The sequence below is a fragment of the Gossypium hirsutum genome, chromosome D06 (genome assembly GCF_007990345.1).
Source record: "Gossypium hirsutum isolate 1008001.06 chromosome D06, Gossypium_hirsutum_v2.1, whole genome shotgun sequence".
Lineage (NCBI taxonomy): Eukaryota > Viridiplantae > Streptophyta > Magnoliopsida > Malvales > Malvaceae > Gossypium > Gossypium hirsutum.
Window position 1 is genome coordinate 14,145,636 of NC_053442.1, and position 15,028 is coordinate 14,160,663.

A 15,028-nucleotide genomic window follows, 5' to 3' on the forward strand; every position below is an offset into this window, starting at 1 on the left:
GAAGCATGAAATGATTGTTACATGTATGTGGATCTTGCTTAATGACTTTGTTCATCCATTATGATGGGCTATTATATGTGCTTATATGGCTAACGTGTTGAAAATATGTGTTTAGGCTTTTGGCCTAGTTAATTGGAATATGTTTTGTATGCTTACCTTAAATGTAATTGAAGGATAAGTAAAATTCCATGTTATATGAACTTACTAAGCTTAACTGCTTACTCTGTTTTATTTTCCCTATTTTATTGTAACTTGGAAGCTTGGTTGGAAGCCGGTGTAATGGCCCAATTTTTAATGATGTCAGAAATAGTGGTTTGAGGCCACTAAATCTGGCAAGAAATCTCATAGATTTCATTATTTAATATTTAAGAGTTAAATATAATTTTTAAGAGATTTTTGAATAGTAATTTGTGTTTTATAAATATTTATTACGCTAAGAAATTGAGAAAAAGAGGTATCGAGACCATGTTGTTATAAACTGAGTCGTAAATATTTTTATAAATATTTATGGAGTACCAGTAAGGTAGTATTAAATTTTCGTTAGGAAATTTTAACGTTTTGGTAGTCAATTAATTAAAAATGACTAAATGGAAAAATGTGCAAAACTTGCTAAAGTAATTAAATAGCCTAAATAGTAAATAAAGGAGGACTAAAAGGGCAAATAGACCACATAAAATGGCTGAGGCAGCATAGGCAAGAAAAAAATCTGGAAATGTGATGAAATAAGGGCAAAATTGTAAATTTTGTGAAAATTAGATGAAATAAATGGGAAATTAGAGTTTCTAGAGAAATTCATCATCATTTTCAGCTAAAAATAATCATTGAAGAAGGTATAAGCTAGTCTTTCATATTTTAACTTCATGTAAGTTTAATTCTTGCATTTTTCTTGAAATTTCTATGTTTTGAGACTTTTACAATTAGGTCCAACTTACTATTTCATTAGTTTTTGGATTTTTTTGAAATTTTTGGAAGTTACCATTAATTAATTCATATTATTTTAGTTATTAGATAATGACATTGAGATCTTGGTGGATATTTAAAGGTATTTTATTAAGGAATTTTGGATGAAATCATGAATTAGGGGTTAAATTGTAAAAATGCAAAATTCGTGGAAAATTATAATTTTTGTGAAAAATATGTGCTTTTATAGTTACATATAAAATTTGGCCGGGCTTGGAATAAGGTTTAAATTACATGAATTTCATTTTTCGAGCTTAGGGATGAAATCATAAATAAGTAAAAGTATAGGGGAAAATGGTAATTTTGCCTAAGGTGTGAATTGAGATGAATTTAATATGAATTGTATTAAATTGAGTTAAATTTACTCGTATAGATCCGGATATATCAAAAACGGAATTAGTTTATGGTAAAGAAAAAGTATTGGATTAGAAGATTTCAACTCACGAACAATTGTCGAGGTAAGTTTTTGTAACTAAATTGGATATATTTATATGCTTAAATTGAATGTTGAATATGTAAATTGTATAAATGTCATGTATGTGTATATAATTTACCTCATATCCGACAATTCTTGATAAATGAATAAGTCCCGATAAAATGAATGAAACTTGATTGGATACAGGGTTCTATTTCCTGAAATGGTAATGTTCCTGCATATGTTGCGGACGTACCGTAGCTCAAAAGAGTGTCCCATTATAAGCCCTCTCAAGCTTCTCGATATAGTGTTGTTGCGAGCTTCCCGTTAAATGCTCTTCGAAGCACCCCGACAAGTCGTGTTCTGCATATGTTGTAGACACACCTACGTTCTTATGAGCATTTTGTTTATAGGTTCTTTGTGGACCTCCTGTTAAAGTGTTCTTTGGAGCTTCCCGTTAGTGCTCGCTTGAACTTCCCGTTATATGGCTATCCTGTACTTTCTAATTAAGTGCTCTTCGGAGCTTCCCATTAAGTTCTCTTTGGAGCTACCCGATATAAGCTCTTTTGTAAGCTTTTATTTATTAATCCCAGATTAGATTCTCATTACATGGCTCAATGAGCTTCTCGTTATAGTGCTTGAGAGAGAGCTTTCTCTTTAAGTGCTCTAATGAGTACTCCCGGACATGAATTGATGGATTTCTGATTTGTACGCTTTATGTGTACTACCCTCGTATCCATTGAGATTTCAAATGATCCAACGGGTGAAATTCTGACATGAAGACAAATGAAAATCAAAATGAAATCAATATTTGAAAAATACATGAAATGCATGGAACTTGGCATTTGATGAGCTCATCTTTGCTATTGATATTTACATGAAATGCATAACTAACATATTTTATGAGATTGTGTGCTTAGGCTATGACCAAGTTGTTTGGAATGCATGTGTAAGTTTACTTAATGTACAAATGAATGGTAAGTTTATTTCCCGTTATACGAACTTACTAAGCACAAAGTGCTTACTCAGTTTTATTTTCTTTATTTTATAGTACTCGGAAGCTCATTGGGTTGAAAGCTTGGCGGAGATCACTCACGCTATCCATCGACTCACTTCGGTATAATTATGACATTATTTTTGGATATAATGGCATGTATAGGTTTGGTTAGCCAAAGTTGGCATACAAATATTTTGGTGGTAAATAGCCATTGGAATGACTTATGACGAATGTGTTTTGGTATATTAAAATATGAGTTAATTTCATGTTTGGTATAAGTGCTTAATTTGGTTTATGAATATTAGTATGATATTAAGTAAATGTGGTCAAATAGATAAATTAACAAACATGGATTTATGAAGTGATATGGTATGTATGAGACTTGATTTTTGCATATTTTAAATGTTTTGGATTGGCTTTTGGATGTGTTAAAATGTTTGTGTAGGTGAATGATCAAATGGGTGAGAATTAAGGCTTGGAAATGGCCTTTTTTTTGTCTACACGGGTAGAGACACGTGCGTTTGTCTCAGCCGTGTGTGACATACGACCTAGCTCATGGGCGTGTGTTCTAGCTGTGTGTCCTCTACATTTTAAAATTAAAAACAGAATGCTCAATATTTTTCACACGACCTGGCACACGAGCGTGTGGCTCGGCCGTGTGACCTTTACTCCTTAATGTTTTGCAAGTCAGAAAGTTACACGAGCTAGAGACATGACCCTGTGACCTATTTCATATACCACACGGCCTAGGACATGGGTGTGTCACTTGGCCGTGTGAGGCACGCGGGCGTGTGACCCCTGTACCTAGGAAAAATTTTAAAATTTCGTGAAAAATTCTCTGAGTTCCTAATTTAGTCTCGACTTGTTTCTCATATATTTTTTGGGCCTCAAGGGCCTTAATAAGGGGATTTACGATAAATTTTCTGACATATATGATAAAATAATATAAAATGTCTGTATTCATTCTGTAAGTTCTGGTAATATACTCCATAATATATTAGCCAGAGGTTTCCTGATCAGAAACGGAAGGAATTTTTAGAACTCAAATAGGGTCATATGACTATATCTGAATATGAACGAGAATTTGTTCGGTTAAGAAAATATGCTCGAGAATGTGTTCCGATTGAAGTTGTCATGTGTAAACGGTTTGATGAGGTTCTGAATGAAGACATAATGTTGTTAGTTGGGATTCTTGAATTAAAAGAATTTGTTGTATTGGTTGATCGAGCTCACAGAGCTGAAGAGCTTAGTAAAGAGAAAAGACAGGTTGAAATGGAAACCAGAGTTTCGGGTGAGAGATTTATGGGAAAATCAAAACCGTCGGCTTTAAAGAAGTCAAAGAAAGAACATGGCCATTCAGTTACCTCTACGGGATATTCCGGGAAAACTAGAAGTATTCAATGTTCTAATTTGAGATCTCGAGCTACATCCGTAACAAGTGCAGATAGTGTTATAAATCTCAAACCCCGATGTAAATACTGTAATAAATTTCATTTTAGTGAGTGTCGTATGAAGACCGGAGGCTGCTTTAGATGTGAATCTTATGTCCATTATCTCAGAGACTGCCCAGAAAAGCTCGAGACAGATATTGTAAAAACTTCAAGGCCGAGTCATCCTGCTACTAGAGGTAGACCGCCTCGTAACCCTAGTAATATGAGTCGTAATCGAGGTACTACAAAAGATTTAACCGTTAAATTTAAAGCACGAGCATTGGCAAGGACATATGCTATTCGTGTACGTGGGGATGCCTCTGTACCTGATGTGATTATTGTTACTTTCTCTCTCTTTGATACTGATATAATTGCTTTGATTGATCCTGGTTCAACTCATTCATATATTTGCACGAATTTAGCATTTAATAAAAATTTACCTATTGATTCCACTGATTTCGTCGTTAAAGTCTCGAACCCTCTAGGCTAGTATGTGATGGTTGATAAAATTTGTAAGAATTGTCTGTTAATGATACGGGGTTACTGTTTTCTAGCTAATTTGATGTTATTGCCATTTGATGAAGTTGATGTGATACTGGGTATGGATTGGTTGACTCAGCATGATGCTGTAGTGAATTGTAAATAGAAGCATATTGTGTTGAAATGTCAGAATAGTATGATGCTCTGTGTTAAATCTGATAATTCAGATGGTTTGTCTAATGTGATATCAGCCATGTCAGCACTGAAATATGTAAAAAAAGGTTGTAATGCCTACCTTGCCTATGTGTTGGATACTAAAGTGTCTAAATCGAAAATTAAATTAGTGCCACTAGTCTTTGAATATCCTAATGTGTTTCCAGATGAATTACTCAGGTTACCGCCTGTCAAAGAGGTTGAATTCTCTATAGATCTTTTCCGGGAATAACACCGATATCTATAGCACCGTACAGAATAGCTCCAACATAATTAAAAGAGTTGAAAGCATAGTTGCAAGATCTAAATGATAGGGGTTTTGCAAGACCTAGTTCATCACCTAGGGGTGCACCAGTACTATTTGTTAAGAAGAAAGACAGGTCTTTAAGACTGTGTATTTATTATTGATAGTTAAGCAAGGTCACGATTAAGAATAAGTATCCGTTGCCTCGCATTGATGATTTATTTGACTAGCTGAAAGGTGCTGCTGTGTTTTCAAAGATTGATCTTCGTTCTGGTTATTATCAACTACGGGTAAAAGAGTTGGATGTACCGAAAATAGCCTTCAGAACCAGGTATGGACATTATGAATTTTTGGTTATGCCGTTTGGTTTGACAAATGCACCTGCAGTGTTCATGGATTTGATCAATAGAATTTTTAGACCGTATCTGGATAGATTTGTGGTGGTATACATTGATGATATTCTGGTATATTCCCGAGATGAAAATAAGCATGCTAATCATTTGAGAATTTTTCTGCAAACCCTGTGTGAGATATAAATGTATGCTAAATTCAGTAAATGTGAATTCTTGCTTAAAAAGCTGGTTTTCTGGAATATATACTATCAGCTGAAGGCATCAGAGTGGATTCCTAATAAAATTTCAATAATAGTTTGGTATAAGTGCTTAATTTGGTTTATGAATATTAGTATGATATTAAGTAAATGTGGTCAAAATGTACCTTAAACAATAAGTTTACCATTCCTTGCAAGCTTGGACAATAAGTAACTCAAAAATCATTCGCTTAACCAATTCAAAACACAATCAAACATATCCAAAATATGTCAAAACAATCATCCTATGTGCGTAACCAATGTACCCTCATAGGTACTACAATTATATCATCAAAACATATCAATAAAACATCATTCAAATTCAATTTGTAAACATGCCAAATTTAATCTATTTTGCCTAATTCATGTTCATTTAAGCAAAAACTGAAACATGCCTTAATATGACCTCAAACATAAACACATGTTTATATGTATATAACCAACCAAAATTAACTTATAATCTTATTTACAATCAATCCACAAAAATAATTAATATTTAGACACCCTAGGTACATGCCGACACAAAAAGAAAAAACATCACCACGTTTGAGTTCAAGACCGTTGTTGGATGCTAAATCAGCGATCAAAATTAAGTACCTAACCTGCGCACGAAAAAAAAACCGTACGCTGAGTAAAACTCAGTGGTATTTTTATAATCTGATTATTTAAAAACAAAACAATATAACATACACAATTAAATGTTAAGCAGAATTACATATTTAAAAACCACATTTATTTATACAATAACATTAACCATTCAATGCTCAAATCATGAATACATTATTTTATACTCTACTCAATTTCCATCAGTTGCTATATAATAGCTTTTCACAATTTGATCCATATATCATTTAACAATAACATTACTCATTTCATATCCAATTCATGAATACATAATTCATGTATTTCTTTTGCATATTTCAATTTACTATTTCATTTTCAATTCACGACTCGGACGGATACACGGATCCAACCAAAACACACCAGTTTAGCACCCAGTGCCTCATCGAATTAATCCAAAGTAGTAAATTGACACTCAATGTCTCATCGACTCGAAGTCGAAGAAATCCCTGAACTCTTCCAATCCTATGGCATGCCATCTATATCCGACTCATCCTGATACAGTTAATAGGGTTTAATTTCACAATTCAAAGACAATCAATATCCAATATCAATTTTTCATATAATCACATATACATATAAATTCAATTCAATATCAAAATGCCAAATACTCACTTCAATCACTTACCATAAACATTTAATCAAAATACAACAATTAATAACTAAGTTCGGATTATAGAAATACAAACCGAAAATTCTGAGCTATTTCTCGTCGATTTTATCTTTCCCCTTTTTAGTCGAGGGTTCCGGTACGACGTTAGCTATGGAATTAAAACAATTAAAATTCATCAATACAACACAATTCAATTTCATATTGAATGTTTTTTACTCAATATTTGCCTAAATTTCAATTTAGTCCCTAATCCGAGACAAACTTTATTTCTTCACAATTAATCTTATATTTTCATACAAATTCTACTTTAAACTAAATTTAACCCTATTTTCACTTAAATTCCTAAATTTCAAATTTTCACAATTTAGTCCCTATTACTCAAAATTTACAATTTATTCTACAATTCAATCCCTTTTCATTTCTAACTTAAAAATCTATCAATTTAATCCCTAATTCTAAAATTATTCAACATAGCAAACACTTAAAAACTCAATAGTTTCTAAAATTTTGGCATGGGTCGGGTAGTATTTAATACTGGGATTCCAAAAACATAAAAATTACAAGAAAATGGACTAAATTGACTAACCAATTGAACTTTGAACAATTGAAACCCCTAAGGCATTCATCTCCTTCTTTTTTTTTCTTTCTTTCCCTTTCCCTTTCCTTTTCTGTTTCGTTTTTGCTTTGTTTCTTTCTATTTCTTCATTAATTCATTCTTTATTTATTTGTTTTATTATACATTAATATATTATTATAATATATATACTTAAATGTTAAGTAAATATATTTTATTATAATATGTATTAAATTTTACATATATCTTTACTTATGCCGCCTCATTTATAAGCAATGGCATAATTGCTTCTTTGGTCCTCTAAATTTTTCTTTAATCTATTATTCAACTTTCACCCTTTATGCAATTTAGTCTTTATACCTAATTACTCTTAATTCATGAAAATTCACCTAACCAAAACCTAATTAACCACACAACTAACTTCGTAAATATTTATTGAGTTAGATTTACAAAAATAGAGTCTCAAAAATGCACATTCTAACACCCGTGACTATCAAGTCGTTACAATTCTCCCCCTTAATAAATTTCATCCCCGAAATTTACCTAAAAAGAGGTGGGGGTATTAAGATCTCATTGTTTCTTCCGGTTCCCGAGTTGCTTCCTCAACACTATGATTACGCCATGATACTTTCACTAACGAAACTAACTTATTATGCAACTCTTTTACCTCACGTGCCAAAATCTCAATTGGTTCTTCTTCGTATGATAAATCAGGTTGAATCTCAATATCTTCTGTCGAAATAACATTAGATAGATCCGATCGATATCTTCTAAGTATTGAAACATGAAAAATATCATGTATTTTCTGTAATTTCATAGGAAAATCTAAGCGATATGCAACTGGTCCCACTCTTTTCGTGATCTCATACGGTTCAATAACTCGAGGACTCAATTTCCATTTTCGGCCAAATCTCAAAATTTTTGTCCAAGGCGAAACTTTAAGAAATACTTTATCGCCAACAGAATATTCAATATCTCGACGTTTCAAATCTGCATACGATTTATATCTATCAAAAGCTGTCTTCAATCTATCTCAAATTTTCTTTACAATGTCTTCCATTTCTTGAATTAATTCCAAATCGATCATTTTTCTTTCACTCAATTCCATCCAACAAACAAGTGATCGACATCTACGACCATATAAAGCTTTATATGGAGCCATTTGAATACTTGATTGAAAACTATTTTTGTATACAAATTCAGCCAAAGGTAAGTAATGCTCCCAACCTGATTCAAGATCAATAACACAAGCACGAAGCATATATTCTAAAATCTAAATAACTCGCTCAGATTGTCCATCAGTCTGTGGGTGAAAAGGTGTACTAAAATTAAGTCGTGTACCAAGAGATTTATACAACTGTTTCCAAAATCTCGAAGTAAACCAGGGATCCCGATCAGAGATTATCAACATAGGATCACCGTGCAATCTCACAATTTCTTAAATATAAATTTCAGCAAGCTTTTGAAGTGACTAATCAGTCCTGACTACAATGAAATGAGCTGATTTCGTAAGTCGATCAACAATCACCCAAATAGCATTTTTCTTACATGCCAATAAGGTTAACCCCGTTACAAAATCCATCGTGATACAATCCCATTTCCATTCAGGAATAGAAATAGGCTAAAGTAATCCAGTAGGAACTTGATGTTCTGCCTTAACTCGCTGACAAGTTAAACATTTAGTCACATACTCGACCACATCTTTTTTCGTTCCTAGCCACCAATAAGATTCTCGCAAATCACGATACATTTTTGTTCCTCCAGGATGCAAAGCAAAAGGACTATCATGATCTTCGTGAAGTATCAACTCTTTCAATTCAAAAACATCCGGAACACAGATTTGGTTATGAAATCTTAAGCAACCACAATCATCAATAGTGAAATTTTCTAATGTACCATTCTGAACCATTTCTCTTTTCTTCACCAACTTGTCATCTTCTAAATGCGCTGACTTGATCCAATCAAACATCACTGGTTTGATTTTTAATTCAGCCAATAAGCTTCCATCATCATTGATACTGAGCTGTGCAAACATTACTTGCAATTCAATCACTCATTTTCTACTCAACGCATCAGCTACATTATTAGCTTTACCAAGGTGATAATCAATAACACAATCAAAATCTTTCAGAAGCTCTATCCAATGACGCTGTCTCAAATTCAACTCCTTTTGAGATAAAAGGTATTTGAGACTCTTATGATCGGTAACTCTAAATCACAACAGGTAACTCTAAATCATGTGTCGGATAATTGTGTTCATGCGCTTTAAAATGACGAGATGCATAAGCAATCACTTTCCCGTCTTGCATCAAAATACAACCAAGGCCGCTCAAGGAAGCATCACTATACACAAAAAAATCTTTCCCGATTTTGGTAAAGTCAAAATCAGCGCTTCAGTCAACATCTGCTTCAATTTCTCAAAACCTTCTTGACACTGATCATCCCAGACAAACTGAACATTCTTATGCAACAACTTTGTCATTGGCAAAGCTATCTTTGAAAATATATTTACAAATCTTCGGTAATAGCCTATTAATCCAAGAAAACTACGAACCTCTAACACATTCCTCGGTGCTTTCCACTGAACAATTGCCTCTATCTTTTTCGGATCAACTCTAATTCCATCTACTGAGATAACATGACCCAAAAATACAACATCTGATAACCAGAATTCACACTTACTAAGCTTCCCATATAACTGTTTCTCTTGTAACACTTGTAAAACAATTCTGAGGTGTTGTTCATATTCGAATTCAGATTTCGAATAGACCAAAATATCATCAATAAAAACTAACACAAATTGATCTAAATATGATTAGAAAATATGATTCATGAGATCCATAAATGCTGCCGGAGCATTTGTCCATCCAAAAGGCATCACTAAAATTTCATAATGACTATACCGTGTTCGAAATGCCGTCTTCGGTACATCACTTTCTTTCACTTTCAAGTGATAGTAACCCGATCTCAAATTAATCTTTGAAAAGACAGAAACTCCTTTAAGTTGATCAAATAAGTCATCAATACGGGTTAGAGGGTATCGATTCTTAATTGTCAACTTATTCAATTGTCGATAATCAATACAAAGCTGCATCGAACCATCTTTCTTTTTGACAAAATGCACCGGAGCTCCCCAAGGCGATACACTAGGGCGTATAAAACCACGATCCAATAAGTCTTGCAATTGTACTTTTAATTCTTTCAATTCCATAGGTGACATACGATAGGGGGCATTGAAATCGGATTCGTACCAAGAAACACTTCATTTGCAAACTCAACCTCCCGATCTGGTGGTAATCCCGGTAATTCCTCGGGAAACACATCAGGAAATTCACAAACAGTTCGAATTTTACTACACTGGCTACCAACAGAATTAGAATTGATAACATAGGCTAGAAAAGCTTCACAGCCTTGATTAAGAAGTTTAATTGCTCGAATTGCTGAAATGATACGAGTTGAACCACTTGTTCAAATACTATTCACCTCAATATTACATTATATTTACTTAATGTTTAAGTATATATTATATTATTATAATAAAGTTTTATAATTAATATTGAAATGGCATAATTACTTCTTTAGTACCTTTAATTTTTCTTTAATCTATAATTCAACTTTCACCATTTATGCAATTTAGTCCTTATACCTAATTATTCTTAATTCATGCAAATTCATCTAACCAAAACCTAATTAACCACACAACTAACTTCATAAATATTTTTAATAAATATTTACAAGTCTAATTTATGAAAATAGAGTCCCGAAAATGCACTTTCTAACACCTATGACTATCGGGTCGTTACAATGATTGATTTTGATTTGTTTCTGATATAATGCTAGTTGATATGAAATGTCTATTATTTGGTCTATCAATTTCGGTAATGCTTTGTAACCCTGTTTCGGCGACGAATAGGGTTAGGGGTGTTACAAGCTGACACTCCAAAACTTGGTTTACTAAAATTTTCCCTTGGTGCTCATTGTATTGAACTAGACTTTATTGTCATTCCAGATCTAGTTTCTTGCCGAAACTTCTAAGGTCTTCAGATAAACTGCTTTATGCTTGCTTCTATCTTGGAAGGATAATCTTTGACCATATGATCCCTAGATCCACATCCAAAACATGCCCCTGAAAGTCTCTAGCATTCTCCACTATGGTTTCTGCCACAGTGTTAATATTTAACATTTCTTATCACTCTAGACCCACTAGAACTTGCTATTGATATGACTAGTCTATTAAATCCTCCACGCTTGAAACTTGTAGGCTGTGAATCTCTTCTTGAAGTTGAAAAATTTTGATCTCTAGGCTTCTTAAAACTTGTTGGAGGTGGAGAATTAGTCATTCCCTTCTTCATCTTTTCTCTTTCAAAAGTTATGTTTCTATCTCTAATAATAGTTTTCATCTTATGAGCCTTAGCTGTCATGGCTACTACTAACACACGAATTTAATCTCTTAACCCCCATTCAAACTTGTCATACATTTCTTTTTCTGTTTGGAACATGTTTTTAGTATAACGACTAAGTCTGACAAATTCTCGCTCATATTCCATCACAGACATTCTTCCTTAATTATTTCTTCATTTGCTCAATATACATCTGGTTTATGTACCTTTCTCTGAAATTTTCTAAAAAGAAGTCTCAATCAATTATCTTTTTAGGGGTCACACTAATCAATGTTTCCCACCACTGGTAAGCTTATCCTTCTAGCAAAGATATAGTACATAAGATATTGTCTTCTAGTGTACACTTCAATTCTTTTATCACTCTGCATACACGAGACAACCATTGCTCAACCATAGTGGGATCATCACTTTTATCCTAAGAAACTCCTTAGCATTTCTTTTATGAATTTCTTTCACAGTGTCAACTCTAAATGGAGTCACGCAGGTTATGCTAAGCGAACCACTTCAGGCTGTGGTTGTTGTGGCTATTGTGGCTGGGGCATTTGAGTATTACCTATAAATTGACCAAACATCTATGCCATCGTTGTGAAGAAAATATTTTTGAAAGCATTTCCAACAACGCCTATGCTATTTGCAAGGGTTTGCTCTTGAGCAGCTAGAGGCATATAACTTTCTATTTCCTCTCCAATGGCTTCCCTTGATCCATCTGACATCTTTCTTATATCACTACATGAAAATTCAAATTAGTTCAAATAATAAAGACTAAGAAAAAGACATATCATGCATGATAGGACGTGATATAACCTTCGATTTTCCAAGAATCAACTCAACCTTGGCTTTGATATCAAACTTGTAACATGCCAAACCTGACCTTATAATAGGATCCGAGTATGTTGTGTCACTACTTAATATCAAATTAACCTTAAAACATTTTAGCTGAAACTTTGAATAAATATTATAGAGTTAAAGATATAAAACATATTTTAGCTATTATTTTACTAATAACACACCAAACAGTAACCGGATATAGAGGCTTCACCAGGCAGGCTGTTACAATTTTGGTTTAAAAACTCATTTACATCCAACTCATTTTGAACCTCTTAGAAATTTGACAATGTCTCTTACTTTGTTTTGTTCTATAGATTTCATCTTACCTTTCATGACACTAAGCTATTTATTAGACTCATCACTATTTATGGCTTGTGAAAATGAAATTGGATTTTTATTGATTTCAAAATCAAAATATAACTCTTGCAAATAAACTACATAATCAATAGGAATAATCAATTTTCATCTCTCTTTGAGATCTTTTTAATAGTATTATTTGTGGTTAATTTCATCAAACATTTATGAGTTAGTTTCTTTTATGGGTGTTTCATCATTTAAATGTTGTTCAACATTATTAGGATATTCATTAATTTCTAGAACAACATTTGTGGTAGTTGTGGATAAATAAACATTTATAGGTATGAGAAATTCTACTCTAATTTCTTTTATATCCACGACTTGTTTTGAAACACTCCCACTAACTTCACCATTCTCAAGGAATCTAGTATTACTAGTTTTTACGATTCTTAAACTATGATTTGGTACGTAAAACCTATATCTTTTAGATTTTCTAGATAACCAATAAAGTATCCGCTTATCATACGAGAATCTAAGTTTCTTTCATGTGAATTATATATTCTTGCTTTTGCTTGCGAACCCCAAACATGTAGGTGTTTTAGGCTAAGTTTCCTTCTAGTCCACTACTCAAAAGAAGTTTTTGAAACTACCTTACTAGGAATCCTATTTAATACGTATACATCGATTTTGAGTGCATATGTCACGGAGTTAGAGTTTTCCCACACGATTCGTGCGGCGTTAGGCAATTTCTTTGCTTAAAACGCCTAAGTCAGCCTAACTCGCAATGATAAAGGATTCAACAGTAAAAACGCCTAAGTCGGCCTAACTTACAATAATAAAGGATTCAACAGAATTCCCTCAAGGCACCCACGAAGAACAGCAGAAGAACGAACGTTGAAAGATGAACGAAAGCCACAGAAAAGCAAGAACACTTGAGAGAAAAGTTTGAGTGAATACTCTCAAAATTCTTATTGATAACTTAATGAATTACAAGGAGCAAAGAGGTCTCTATTTATAGTTGAGCCTCAAAGTACATTAAAGGCTATAATTAAAAGCTGTATACAATTAGATCTCTAAGACACAATTAGAAGCTGTATACAATTAGAACTCTAAGATTACATAATCATATCTTCTTGGATCACTTCCCATATTTACCAGGATCTTGGGATGGGCTTTTAATCTCTCCAAGCAACGGGACAGTTTGGTTGGGCCAAATGACCTCCCTCAAACACGATGGATCGTACAAGTTTGTCATGGTTGCGTGCTCCCATGCGCAACCCATGACATTCTCCCCCACTTGTTCTAGCGACACCCTCGTCGCATTTTCCTTATGGAACTGGTCAATCTTCCCTTGAAACTGCCACAATGCCTCGGTAGGTTCCCAACTTGCTTCACTATCAAGAAGTCCCTTCCATCGAACTAAGTACTCATGCCGTGGTCGGTGGTACTTTTATCTAATTGCCCGATCTGCCTCAATGTTTTCGACTTCATGATCGTACGACACCTTTACCCCCATCGGTACTCGTTTAGACTTGCCTTGATTTGGATCCTCTTGATCCCCATGAAAGGGCTTAAGCATGCTTACATGGAAGACTGGGTGGACTTTAAGTTTTGCTGGCAGCTTAAGCTTGTAGGCCACCTTGCCTACTCTCTTCACAACTTTGAACGACCCTTCATACCTTCGCACAAGACCTTTGTGCAAGCCAGTATATCGCAAAATCAAGTGTAGTTTAACAATGACTGAGTCACCCACTTGAAATTGCACATCCCTTCATTTTTTATCAGCCCGCTTCTTGCTACGCTTACTTGCCTTGTGTAAACAAGCTCTAGCCAAATCATTCTTCTCTTGCCAATCTTTTGCGAATTGATAGGCTGCCGGATTTGGTCTTGTATAATGGGTCACGACAGCGTTGGGTGTGAGTGGCTGTTGACCCGTCACTATTTCAAATGGACTTTGATTCGTGGCTCCACTTCGCTGCAAGTTGCATGAGAATTGGGCCACATCCAACAATTTTGGCCAATCCCTTTGTGTGGCACTTACGTAGTGTCGAAGATATGTCTCTAATAATGCATTCACTCGTTCAGTTTGCCCATCGGTTTGTGGATGCATGCTTGTGGAGAAGTTCAAATCTGAGCCCATTGACTTGAACAACTCCGTCCAGAACTGGCCCGTAAATCACCCATCTCGATCACTGATAATAGACACTGGCACTCTCTAATATTTCACCACGTGTCTAAGAAACAACCGAGTTGCTTCCTCAGCAGGGCACTCCTTATTCGCCAAAATAAATGTTGCATACTTTGAAAACCTGTCCACCACAACAAGAATACTCCCAAACCCGTCAGACTTAGGCAAACCAATAATAA